Genomic DNA, 13,225 nt, shown 5'->3' on the forward strand with positions numbered 1-13,225 from the left:
AAGAAAGAGCTGTTGGGGCATCTTGATGACTTTCTGTTCTTTTACTAGTCAGAAAGTAGTGGTAGATGGAAGCTGCTTCTCCTGAGCAAGTGTTGGACCTGAAGAATACCTTTGGGAACACACATGCCCCTGAAGAAATTATCCAGGTATCTCTCTGAAGTGGAATGATATAAAGGGAAAGAGTACAGCACAGAATATTAGTGGCTCCATGAATACTTAACAAGGAGTTATCTCCTCCCCCCCACTCTTCAAACACCCACAGCTTGTTTATCAAAACATTTCATTTTGCAGACCACCAGGAAGGGCTGAGAGGGCCATTGCAGAGCCACAACTCATCCTGAGAACTGCTGGCTTACACCCAAGTATGCCTGCAATTAAAGGGAACGAGGTGAGCCTGGCTGCTGCTGTTTCCCCTGTAGCAGAAGATACAATGTTGGATGCTGTATGTGCACTCTTCCCTGCCTTGCCCCACGGCAGGTCTGGAACCACAAGCATATATCTGAGTCTCAATAAGCTCTTTCTCTGTGCTACATATTTTGTTTATTGCTTTCAAACCCGCCCACCACAAGCCATGCTCCTTCTCTCCTACTCTGGGAAAATGCCATTCAAGATTGTTGCCCAGTTTCCAGAGCGTGGAATGTCCCTTTCAGTTGCTCAAAATTCCTTGACCCATCACAACAGTGAGAGAACAAGAGACACTGCTTGCCATTGTGCCTGTCCTTTAGGGCCTGAGACCTGTATTTGCTCCACTTTTACTCTGTAAATGAAGCAGCTTGTTTAGCCTCATCCTACCATCCAGACTCCTGTAGAGAGAATAGGAGGCAAGAACCAGTGTTAAGAAGTAAGAGAATTCCTGCCCGTAAATAAATCTGTTGTTGTGCTCCTGGGGATTTGAAAATGAATATCCCAGAATGCATGTGTGTGCAGAAAACACATCTCCAGGAAACCTGGTCCCCCTCCAAGAAAACACATCTCCAGGAAACCTGGTCCCCCTCCAAGCACCATGTCAGATATTACACACCATATATATTATTGAGAAAAAAATCATCACCTTTTTGTCATTTTGCTCTGGACCAGTGGTTCTCAACCTTTTTAAACCCCAAGGCAACCCTTGTTAGACTCAAGGTATACCTCAGAAATTGTCAGCTCTTAGTTTTCACTTGTTTTCGTAACTACAAAAAATAATAGAACAATTCTTCTCTTGCAAGTAACTCAGAAAGACCACAGCAGGTCAGAACGCTTTTAAAATGATGAATTTCTATTTGAAATCCATGGGTTTATCTTGTCATTTGTCAATCATGTGCTCACACCTAACAGTGTTAATACTGCATAGGCACCCCGTGAAAGGATCTTGAGACATCCTGGTTGAAAATCATTGCCCTAGACCCATAAATCACCACCATAAACGGCAAGAAAAGACAAGTAATACTAATGGTGAACTACCTCCTTTCCCTAAAGCAGTGTTTCTCAACCTGTGGGTCATGACCCAAAAGTGGGTCACACAAATATATATATGAAAGGGTCGCAAACAAACTTTAAAAATAGGTTCTCCTTTGATGGAGAAAAATGTGGGAAACCGTGGCTTTTCCCTTGCAAGCTGACAGAATTCCAGCCTGCAAGGGGCTCCTTGGGCCCCCATGCCCACACACTGGGGGGGCCGGCGCCTGGGACCAGGGGTATGAGATCAGGAGCGAGGGGCGCTGGGTCAGGACTGCCCAATGTTTACAAATGGGTCCTGGTACAAAAAAGATAGAGAACCACTGCCCTAGAGTATCTCAGGGTGAAATCCTATTGAATTTTTATCTCTTTTTCACACACACAAACACACACACACATGCACACTCATGCACATACATACATATACACCTTTATATATTTTCTGCCACTGTTGAATAAGGGATTTACATGGATAACTCCTCTGATACTAACAGAAATTATCCACAGAGATCCTCACATGCTGTGACAGAAGAATAAAACCATGCGTCTTTCTCCACCTTGGAGTTTGGTAACAGCAATTAGCAAAGTCAACAGGAGTCAGTGCTCCGGATCACCATGGCTGAAGTCCAAGACAGGGGAACTAAGAAGATTTACAGGGGACCTGCTAATTCCAGGCCTGTATCTGAGGCACTTTCTGGAAGGGCCTTTCAGCTAAGGAATGATGCTAAGCTCCAGTCTGCACCACTAATTCCTTATGGAGAACCAGAAGAAGGTGATGAGAACTTTCCACCTCTGACATGAAGGATTGTGCAAGTCCAGGATGCTAATGATGAGTAAGGCTCCTGTCCCAGAGCCAGGAATATTCAGTTTTTGGACAGCTGCTCACTGTTACAGGGAGATGGCCTGTCCTTTTTTACAAAGTAATTAAAGGAAGTTTGCTGGTGCACTAACTCAGCCTTCCCTCCTAAAGAACCAGTTTCAGATCTGGAGTTGGTCTGAACTGGAGTTCGGAGCAGGCTGTTGTCTGCGACACCACCAACAGTTTAGGGCAGCCGACAGGCTCTGGCACAGAGATGCCCAGGGAGAACAAGCCAAGGTGCTGCGGGTCAGGCCTTCAGGGCTTGGTTTCAGAGTTGGGTGAAAAGGGGGGCAGAGGGGCTGTGCTGCAGCTGGCCTGCCGCCACCTGGCAGAGTTGGGTGGGCAAACAAAGGAGATGGAGAACTCAAAGAAAGAGCAGCTTTGAGAGCTGAAGGGAAGGCTGGGACGCAGAAACGACTGGCCTCTGCCCCGCCTCACGTAGGACAGGTCGCGGCCCGGAGCCCGGGAAGCGCTGGGAAAGCTCCTGCCTCTCCCAACGCGCTCAGGCTGGAAGGGCCCGCTCTGTGCTGGTCGCAGCTGCGACCCGGACCCGCAGAGTACCCACTGCGGGGCTCCCACCTCCTCCGCGCCCGCAACTTCCCTCAGCCCCGCTCCCAAGTCGGCCGGGGAGGAGGACGTGGAGGGCAAGGGGAAAGGCTTCCCCGATGCCTCCCGCCCCCCGCCGGGGAAGGGGAAGGGGAAGGGACGCCCCACCGGCCGGGGACAAAAGCCGCGCGGGGCCCCGGCGCTGCCGCCTTACCCGCTCCGGGCTCCCGCCGCCGCCGCCGCCGCCGCCGCCGTGCCCGCTCCTCTCCGAGCCGGCCGGGCTGGGGGCTGCCGCCGCCGCGCGCGCATCCCGGGCTGCACGGGACTGGGGTGCCCAGCGCCAGCGCCGCCGGGTCCGGTCCAGGTCCGGTCCTCCCCGCCTGCGGGCTGCTTGCCCCGGCCCGGGAGGGGAGGCAGCCGCGCCCGCCCGCCCGCCGGCCGCACAAGGACCCTTCTGTTGGCTTTGTTCGAGGCGCCGCCCGCAGCCGCCGCCTCCTCCGAGCCGCCGCCCGGCCTCGCCACGCACCCCGCGCCCACGGGGAGAGGAAGCTGCGAGCCCCGCCGAGGGGCAGGGGGCGGCCACGTGTCACCGCCGAGCCCGCCTAAACTTAGCGAGGGAGTCGCCAGCCCGAGACCCGCCGCACTTGAGCGCTTGCAGCTCCCTCCCAGCCCGCTGCCTGCGTGGCCCCGGCCGGGGGGAGGAAGAGCTCTCACAGGGTTAAAAGAACCCCCTCTCTCCTCCTCGTCTGTGGGTTGCCATGCCGAAAGGACCGGGCCCTTGTGGCTGAGCACTGAGGACAGAGTTTGGGGTCACCGTCTTTCTTACCCTTCCTCTTCCTTCCAGCCCTCCCGTTAGTAGTGGCCTGGCTGCATTTCTAGTCCTCGTCTCAGCTTTCAGCAGCTCAGAGCACGTCCCCCGCACGTCCCCCCTCTCCGTGTGAGGCTCTGAATAGTGTCCTGCACATTTATTCCCATTTTTCCTCCAGCAGAGGAGTCTGCTGGGGAAAAAAATGGTTCGGGGGCTGGGCTACAGGACTTCTGAGGAAAGGCGGAGGGAAGTGGGTTTATTTAAACTGCAGAAGAGAAGAGTGAGGGGGGATTTGATAGCAGACTTCAACTAGGTGAAGAAGGGTTGGAAAGAGGGTAGAGCTAGACTGTTCTTAGTGGTGGCAGATGACAGAACAAGGAGCAATGGTCTCAAGTTGCAGCAAGGGAAGTTTAGGTTAGATATTAGGAAGAACTTTCTCAGTAGGAGGGTAATAAAGCACTGGAACAGGTTACCTAGAGAGGTGGTGGACTCTCCATCCTTAGAGGTTAAGACTCAGCTAAACAAAGCCTTGGCTGGGTGATCTAGTTGGGGATGGTCCTGATTTGAGTAGGGGTTGGACTAGATGGCCTCCTGAAGTCCCTTCCAACCCTAATTGTTTGTGATTCTGTGACAGGGTATTGATCTCAGGTCATCAGATGCCCAGGAGACCACAAGCCAGTGTCCTGGAGTTCTTTGTCACACCTGTCTGGAGCACAGCAGACCTCAAGCAGATATCTGGACATAGCTCCGTATCTCAAATGTCCTGAAGTTCAGAGGTGCATGGAGATGGGGCCTAAGAGTCCGGCCTACTTTCAGCAGTTACTTGTATGGTATTTAGTAGCAGTTGATGACACCTTAGGCCATCATGTCATGTTAAGGTATAAGGTATTTTGTATTTGTATAAGGTACCTACACATCTCATTTATGAAAAAGATAATATCAATACACTGCTATGTATACGTGGCTTTGATAAGAACTGAGAATTCAGATTACATTATAAAGCTCCAAAGCTGCTTTCAGGACACCAGCAACAGTGAGCTAGACTTTCTTTATACAATATCCAGGGGCGATGCATAGCGGGTGCACTGGGGTACACGTGCACTCCCTGAGCGTGGCAGTGCACGCCCTACAAAAAGGCACTGTTGGTGGTGTCTGTGGGCAGTCAGTGATCCCCTCTGGCCGCCAGCAGCAGCATCTGTGGGTGGTTGCCACCCCCTGGTTGGTGCTCACCACCCTCCCCTCCCCCACTGCCGACAGTGCCGGGCAGCATCTGTGGGAGCTCCCACTTATCACCACCACCATGCCCCAGCCACCAGGGGCATGTGTCATTCATGATGACATCATACCACACCCAATATTTTTGGACAGACAGATATATCCAAATGATTCAGCATGCTCAGGGTCCTTAGATTGTCATGTTTTGCTGTATAAACCCTTCAGAGCTTTTCAGCTAGTTGCCATTCATCTTTCAGCCTTACCCTTGCTACAAGTTTGATGCTGCCAGCTAGACTCACAATGAAGTGAGGGCTTTGAATAAATTAGACACATAGAAAACTGCTCCACCAAGGGGTCAGGATAGTCACCTCCTGGCTCCTGTTTAAATTGGGCCCCAAATGCAGGGGCCAGCCAGGATGATGAAAGATACTGTGACAGTAGTGTCTCTGAATCACTGTGTCCTTTTTCTCATTGTAAATAAGATTGTGAGAAGTTGTGTGGCCATTTGTGTGTATCCAGCTTTATTTTGTTTCCACCACCTTATATAGATTCAGAGTTGTGCACATGCAATGACTGCCAGTAAGAGTATCTATCTATGTGGCATATGCAGTAGTGGTGGGTGTGTCTGTTCAGGCAATATGGTAACTCCATATATGTATGCATTCATGTGTACATTAACATCTAGCATGTGTATTTGTGCAAGTAGATATCTGTGTAGATGAACCTGTGTGTTTTGGTATAATCACACCAGAATTGGTACCAGAACTGTGCAGGTGCTAAACAGTACAGGCATTGAAATTAATTAGTTATCATTCACCTACAGCTGAGTTCATGTTCTCTGCCAACTAATTCATTTCCCCAGGATTTATTCTCAACAGCTTTTCATGACTTTTTTCCCTCAGTTTCCCACAGGAGTTTTCTCTTATATCCTACTTTCAGGTTATTCTGGCCTGAGATTCAGGGCAGGCAAGATTAAGGCTGAGCAAATGCTGGCTTTTCTGTACATAAAAACGTTATTGTCCCACATGGTTAGAAACAGAAACTTTATGTCACTGGGAAAGGAAGATTCCAGACTTCCTGATGGGGAACACAACGCTTATTTCTATCCCTGTAGAGTTTCAAGGTACCAGGCTTTAAAGCTGTCTTTTCTATACAGTGGAACATTGCATTCTCAATCATATTCAGAGGCTTTTATGACTGCCCCTGAGCCCTGTATGGTTGGACTCATAGTAACTAAAGAATCTGGCTTGATAGGCAAAGGAGTCCAAATGTTTAAGTGTTCTTTACATTCCAAAAATAGTTTTTCTGTAACATGTAGCATATGCAAAACATACTCTGGGGTGGAATAAAGGTTTTATTGGTTCTTATTTATGATCACCATCATAATACACTATTGTAGTGATTCTCAACCAGCCTGCCACAGTACCTTAGGGTCCCTTGAGATCCTTTCAAGGGTGCTGCAGGGTGAGACATAGTGTTAGCACTGCTAAGTGTACAAACATTATTCACAAGATAAACCCAGAGATTTCAAATAGGAATCCATCAGCATCTATACACGTGCTATGGGGTGGAGGGGAGGCGTTTTAATAACAGCAGCTCTGAAAGCTGCTTTAATTAAAGTGCCTGAAGTGTCACATGTATTCAGCATCCTGCACTTCAAAATGGCAGCAGGGGTGCTTTAACTAAAGCTCATTTGACAAGTTTTAGTTAAAGAGCCCCAGCTGCCATTTTGAAGTGTGGGGATGCTGAGCACACGTGACACGGAGGCTGCTGGAGCATGCTAACAAGCATACTTCAACAGACCTGCATCAGACTTGATTAATCAAGTCTGCTCTGATGCATGCTAATTAGCACACATTGGAGCACAGATCAGTCACGTGTATAGGTGTCCCACAGTATTAAAACCATTCTGACCTGTTGTAGTCTTGCTTAGTTCTTTGCAACAGAAGAATTGTTCTGTTATTTTTATGTGGTCAAAAAATGAGTGAAAACTAAGAGCTGGCATTTTCTGAGGGGTCCCTTAAGTCTAATGAGCGGTGCTTCATGTCTAAAAAGATTGAGAATCATTGCACTAGGGGCTTCACTTCTTGGGTCTGTGCACCTATCCCAAACTCATACTAATAAAATCTATTCATGGATATATATGTACATGCGTGTTGTATATTGTAAGTATGCATGCCTTTAGGAATAGTGTGCATTTGCACATTTATATAGGAGAGTTTTTCTTTGTGCATGTATGAAGGTTTATGCGGCTGAGTATGGTGATGTTCCAAGTCGATGAGTGCGTACGAAAGCCTGAGAACAGCATGTGCCAAGCTGTAGCCTCCATCTGTCAGTGCTGGTTTTATTAGCAGTTCACTACCCTCAGCTTCCATAAAGAAAGTGATTTTGTGTATACAGATATTGTGGAATACATTAAAGGGGGTTGTTTATTCCATGGAGGCAAGACCAAGATGCATTCAGGTGTTTCAACAGTCACCTGCTTCTTAGATGGGCTATTGTCCTTTCTTTCTACATCACACTCAGCGCTGTTTGAATACATCATGCTTTCCTATTCAGGCTGTACTCACCTTGTTGGACCAAGGAACCTGGTACTGTCTGCATTATTTGGCATCCTTCACCTTCAGTGAACACTGTGGAGCAATAGTGCTGGTGTAGGCTAACTACAGTTAGACCTGGTAATACAAAAGAAATTGTGGTATGTGGTAGGAGTACAGAGTGTCTGCACAGAGCAGGAGAGAGCCTAATTATATCTTTACATTTAAACAACAAAAAATACATGTGGCCTACTGCTGTAAGTCCTTCATGTGAGAAGCCCCATTTGAAGCCAACAGGAACTTCATGTGCAGTGGGCTTGCATGACTGAGTCTTTCTAAATCGTGTTGGCCACTCTGCCACAAGTGGCATGGGTAGCCTCTGTGTGTGTCATACAGTGGATCCAGGAGGGGAGAGACAGAACAGCAGCAGTTAGGACAAGAAACAGAAAACAGAACAATAGATCAGGCAGGGAGCACAAGGCAGGGAGCAGAAAGCAAAGGATGAGATTAGACAGAGGAAAAGGATTGGAGTGGCACTTGATGAGGATGCAGGGTTAATTTGTGGTACATCCGGCAAAAAGGTTGGCCCCCACTGCTCTAGATCAGTGTTTCTCAACCTGTGGGTTATGATCCAAAAGTGGATCACAATATATAAAAGAGTCACAAACAAACTTTAAAAATGGATTCTCCTTTAAAGGAGAAAAATGTGGGAAATTGTGGCTTTTCTCTTGCTAGTTGGTAGAGTTCCAGCTTGCAAGGCTGCTTGGTGCTTCTTGGGGCCCCCCATGCTCCATGCACACCCAGCCCCAGTCCCACACACTGGGGGGCTGGGGCCTGGGGGCAGGAGACAGTGGATCAGAAGTGAGGAGCACTGGATCAAGACTGGCCATCCATGTTTACAAATGGATTCTGGTACAAAAAAGTTTGAGAACCACTGCTCTAGATCATAGGCATCTTTACACGTGCTCTGGGGGTGGAGGAGGGTGCTTTAATTAGAGTGGCTCTTGGGGGCCACTTTAACTTAAGGACAATAAGAAGTCCTTCTTCAAATACATAGGGGGTAAAAAGAGGGTCCCGGGTAATGTGGGGCCCCTGCAGGACACGATGGGCAACTTAGTCTTCATGCCAGATGACAAAGCTAACATATTTAATGATTTCTTTGCCTCTGTCTTCCTAAGTAGGGACCAGTTCAGCCACCTCCCTGCTGGGCCCCCCTCGGGCCCTGGGGGAGGCACACCTGGGCCAGGGGTTAGCGAGGAGTTAGTTAGGGTACTTCTGGAGAGGCTGGACGTGTTCAAGTCCGCTGGTCCGGACAATCTTCACCCTAGGGTTCTACAGGAACTGGCCGAGGTCATTGCGGGACCCCTGGCACGGCTCTATGAGCACTCGTGGTGCCCTGGTGAGGTGCCGGAGGACTGGAAGAGGGCCAATGTGGTCCCTATCTTCAAAAAGGGAAAAAAAGAGGACCCGGGAAATTACAGGCCAGTTAGTCTTACCTCAATCCCGGGTAAGCTCTTTGAAAAAATTATCCTGGCACACATCCAGGAGGGCCTTGCGGGGGAATGCATGCTCAGGGGCAACCAACATGGGTTCATCAGTGGCAGGTCTTGTCAGACGAACCTGGTGGCCTTTTACGATCAGGTCACCAAATCATTAGACGCAGGGGTTGCTGTGGATGTAGTCTTTCTGGACTTCCGGAAGGCTTTCGACACTGTCTCTCACCCTGTCCTCATCAAAAAGCTGGGAGACTGTGGTGTCGATGCCCACACAGTCAAATGGGTCGCTAACTGGTTGGAGGGCCGCACCCAGAGGGTGGTAGTGGATGGATTCTTCTCGACCTGGAAGGACGTGGGCAGTGGGGTTCCGCAGGGCTCGGTCCTCGGGCCCGCGCTGTTCAACATCTTCATCAGTGACTTGGATGAGGGGGTAGAAAGCACCCTGTTCAAGTTTGCTGATGACACTAAGATGTGGGGGGATGTGGGTGCACTAGAAGGGTGCAATAGGCTACAAGCTGACCTTGACAGGTTGCAACGGTGGGCGGATGAGAATAGGATGGGGTTTAACACTGATAAGTGCAAGGTGTTGCACATGGGGAGGAAGAACCGGCACCACACTTACAGGTTGGGGAACTCCCCTCTTGCCAGCACGGAGACGGAAAAGGATCTTGGAGTCGTCATTGACTCCACGATGAACATGGGCCAGCAGTGTGGGGAGGCAGTCAAGAAGGCCAACCGTACCCTGTCATGCATCCACAGATGCATCTCGAGCAGGTCCAGGGAGGTGATCCTCCCCCTCTATGCGGCACTGGTCAGGCCGCAGCTGGAGTACTGCGTCCAGTTCTGGGCGCCACACTTCAAGAGGGACGTGGACGATATGGAAAGAGTCCAGAGGAGGGCCACTCGTATGACCAGGGGTCAGCAGGGCAGGCCTTATGAGGAGAGGCTACGGGACCTGAACCTGTTTAGCCTCCACAAGAGAAGGTTAAGGGGGGACCTTGTGGCCTGCTACAAACTGGTCAGGGGGGATCAGCAGGTATTGGGGGAGTCCCTGTTCCCCCGTGTGCTGCCAGGAGTGACCAGGAATAACGGTCACAAGCTGGCGGAGGGTAGGTTTAGATTAGATATTAGGAGGCGCTACTTCACAGTCAGGGCGGCTAGGGCCTGGAACCGGCTTCCAGGGGAAGTGGTGCAGGCTCCTAGCCTGGGGATTTTTAAAAGGAAGTTAGATGAGCACCTTGCCGGGGTCATCTGACCCCGGTGCTCTTTCCTGCCAAGGCAGGGGGTCGGACTAGATGATCTACCTAGGTCCCTTCCGACTCTAGCTACTATGAAACTATGAAACTAAAGTGCCTACGGCATCTCATATATTCAGCATCCCATGCTTCAAAATGGCATCGGGGCACTTCAAATAAAGCTTGTTCTACAGGCTTTTGTTAAAGTGCCCCCGCCGCCATTTTGTAGCATGGGGATGCTGAATACACAAGATGCTGAGGCTACTCGAAGAGGCTGGAGTGTGCTAATTAGCATGCTCCAACAGACTCAATTAATCGAGTCTGCTTCTAGGCACTGTAATTACAATGCATTGCAGCACGTTCCACACATCTATGGACACATGAGATTAGATATACCTGGTATGAAAAACAATGGCTGAACACACACCCATGGTATTTGCAATTTCTAAATAGAATTAAACTTGCAGTATTTTTGGAACTTTATGTTCCAAACTGTTTTATTGTCATCATAGCAAATATTTGTGTCCTGCATATGATGGTTAGAAAAGACTGCAATAAAAATATAGTTTCCAAATCATTATGATGTTGAAATGAACACAGAAGAAAGACCATATAATTGATCACCTATTAATCATCCAGAAGTAGGAATATACTAGGAAACCTGGAGCAAAGCCAGAATAATTTTATGGGTTAGGTTCTGCTGAGTAAGAATGTGTGCTCTTGCTTTTATTTCATATCTTAAGTAAGGAACAGACATTCAAAAAGCCCAAGGCAAAATCAGTCTAAGTTATAGTTTTCTTTAAGAGGTGTAGTTTAGATCAATAGCGAACAGAACTCACATTCACTTTTGATGACGAGGGAGAGGGGAGAGCAAATCTTAGACCAGGTCCTCCCATTTTTAAAGCAGTCCATGTGTGCCAAATTTCTGTTCTGTCATTTATATAGACCAGTTTCCAATCACTTATACTGGTAAAAGTATAAAGTATGTACCTGGTCTGTATCTACATGATTCCTGTTCATTTTTGACTTACACAAAGAGGTTCCTTCACAAAAATAATAGCAGGTTTTCTCATGTCTATAGCACCTTTCATCAGAGTATCTACTTTACAAACAAATATTATCTCTCAGTCTCCTGTACAATGGTTATTTCCCCTATTTTACTGATAAGTAAATCAAAGAAAAGAAATATAAAGTGACTCATCCCTAGTTCCCCACCAAGTAAGCTGGTACCTATCTATTAGACCTGTTCTCAGCATCTGTGACAAAATGAAGCCCTTTGAGTTTCTCCAGGCACTGTTTTCCTGGAGCATGGATTCAGGCACCTGATTGCCTCCAGCTCAGTGCATGTGTACATAGCTGTATTTCCAGGCATCACACCTCCTTTTCCCAGCTACATTCCTAGGCAATGCTGTCCAAGAATGACATCAGACGAGAGGCAAGGGAAACAAGTTACTATAGCAACCAGAATGCCCTGGGCTTAGGGAATAAAAGCATCTGATTCTAATTATCTATTGGGGCTCTGGATACCTGCACTTTGGTCCAAGCTGATGATGTGTCTGCAACGTCACCTCATTTTATTTAAAAAAGGGCTGGTTGTTTTGAAATTAACCCTTACCCAACCCTTACTTTAAAAGCTACAGCTGGAATCTGTCCTGAAGAGCTTGTATGGCCTACCATTTGTACATAATAATACAAGAAATTATATGTTCCAAATAAAGACTCCCCTTTGGACTTTCTCTAGAGAATTTTTGGTGGTACCTGACAATATAAGATTATTATGCTACCTCTGGAAATAGTGTATTCAATAAATACGTAGGATGGGTGAAAATAAATTAGTTTTCACTTTTCAGGTTTCTTTAAAGTGACTTCTGGCTTTTAGTTGGCAGGTGAGGGCATAGCTGGGCAAACAGACACTTGGTAGAAAGTCGGGTATTTAAAAGGAAAGATTTCTTTCTCAACTGTTTTAACTAGTATGGACCAGATAACTCTGGGGATTGGTGATGAGCTAGAGAATCTGTGACTGGTTCAAATTCAGCATAGATCAATAGTGGCAGCAGCTTATTTTGCATTTAATTATTGCTAAGTAACCTGTTTGAAAACAGTTGGTTCTATTCTTAGTGGATAGCCATCCACAGTGAAGTCACTGGCTATTTCATTAAAGTCTAAAAATGAATGGATGAGGAAGTGGGTTATCGTGTCATTCTTATGGGACCCCTCTTCATATTGCTGTTGAAGTAGTGTTAAAGATGGGTGCTCTAGGTCTCACTTGATTTACTATGCAAGAAGCTTTAGTATACAAACCTAAAACATCATGATCCTTTGTCACCACTGTGGGGAAATTAAAGATCATGCAGGACATTTTATAACAGTAGAAATGTGGTGCTCCCTGTGCTGTCAATGTCTGCAGGATAAATAGAGGATTCAGAGCTACCAACCTTTTGTTTTCACTAAAAATGCAATTTACAAAAATTTTTGAAGTAGTATATTAGATTTTTACTTCCTACTTGTTCTCTTAATTTGTACGAGTGATTTACAGGAATCAGGAACACTGGAAATGAGGGAAGAAGGTACACTATGGTAGAGAGTCTGTCCATGAGGAAGACTTAATCAAAATCAAAATTGCAAGGTTCGATGAAAACTGATGATTTAGGTGAGCAAAATAACACTACATGGACATCTCACAGATGAAAGTTTTAGAAGCAGGGTTGCTTGCGTGCCATCTATACAGATGTAATTTGAGGCAGTTGCACAGGGGAAGTAGAAGAGTCTCACATCGTTAGTCTCTCTCCAGCTCTGGGTGGCTGGCACAACAGCCAGTAGAAATGCTAACAGATTAAAAAAACCAGCCCATCATTTCCATTGCTAATGGAAAAGAATAGCCGGGATAATTTATTATAAATACAGTAATTTTCTTTTGACTTTTAAATAATACATACTGAGAAATGACATTCAGTAATAGCTTAAAACACATTGACTGATTTAAAAAATTTCAGTGGCCCAGAGCTGGTTACTGCTGATCCACATATAAATAGCTAGAGTGTGCTCAGATGACAAGTAACTTAGTTACTAATTATCAATGCACACTTCTGTCC

The 13,225-nt window shown here is 47.2% G+C and overlaps 2 protein-coding genes across 5 annotated transcripts in view; both read right to left on the bottom strand.

The window, feature by feature from the left end:
- AIFM2 (AIF family member 2, ferroptosis suppressor) overlaps window positions 1-3,160 on the bottom strand; it is a 152,169-nt gene extending 149,009 nt beyond the window's left edge. The window contains exon 1 of the mRNA XM_090058250.1: window positions 3,057-3,160. The gene's annotated coding sequence lies outside the window, so the exon portion shown is untranslated. The remainder of the gene's footprint in view (window positions 1-3,056) is intronic.
- CHST3 (carbohydrate sulfotransferase 3) overlaps window positions 1-6,912 on the bottom strand; it is a 56,327-nt gene extending 49,415 nt beyond the window's left edge. For 2 of the 4 annotated variants that reach the window (XM_090058248.1, XM_090058246.1), the window contains exon 1: window positions 3,669-6,912. The gene's annotated coding sequence lies outside the window, so the exon portion shown is untranslated. Of the gene's footprint in view, window positions 1-3,056; window positions 3,196-3,668 lie in introns of those variants that run through there. The other 2 variants (XM_090058245.1, XM_090058247.1) reach the window with 2 other exon arrangements.
- Between the last annotated feature and the right edge of the window lie 6,313 nt (window positions 6,913-13,225).

This window comes from Crocodylus siamensis, chromosome 7 (genome assembly GCF_052110815.1).
Source record: "Crocodylus siamensis isolate JL-2025a chromosome 7, ASM5211081v1, whole genome shotgun sequence".
Classification (NCBI taxonomy): Eukaryota; Metazoa; Chordata; order Crocodylia; family Crocodylidae; genus Crocodylus; species Crocodylus siamensis.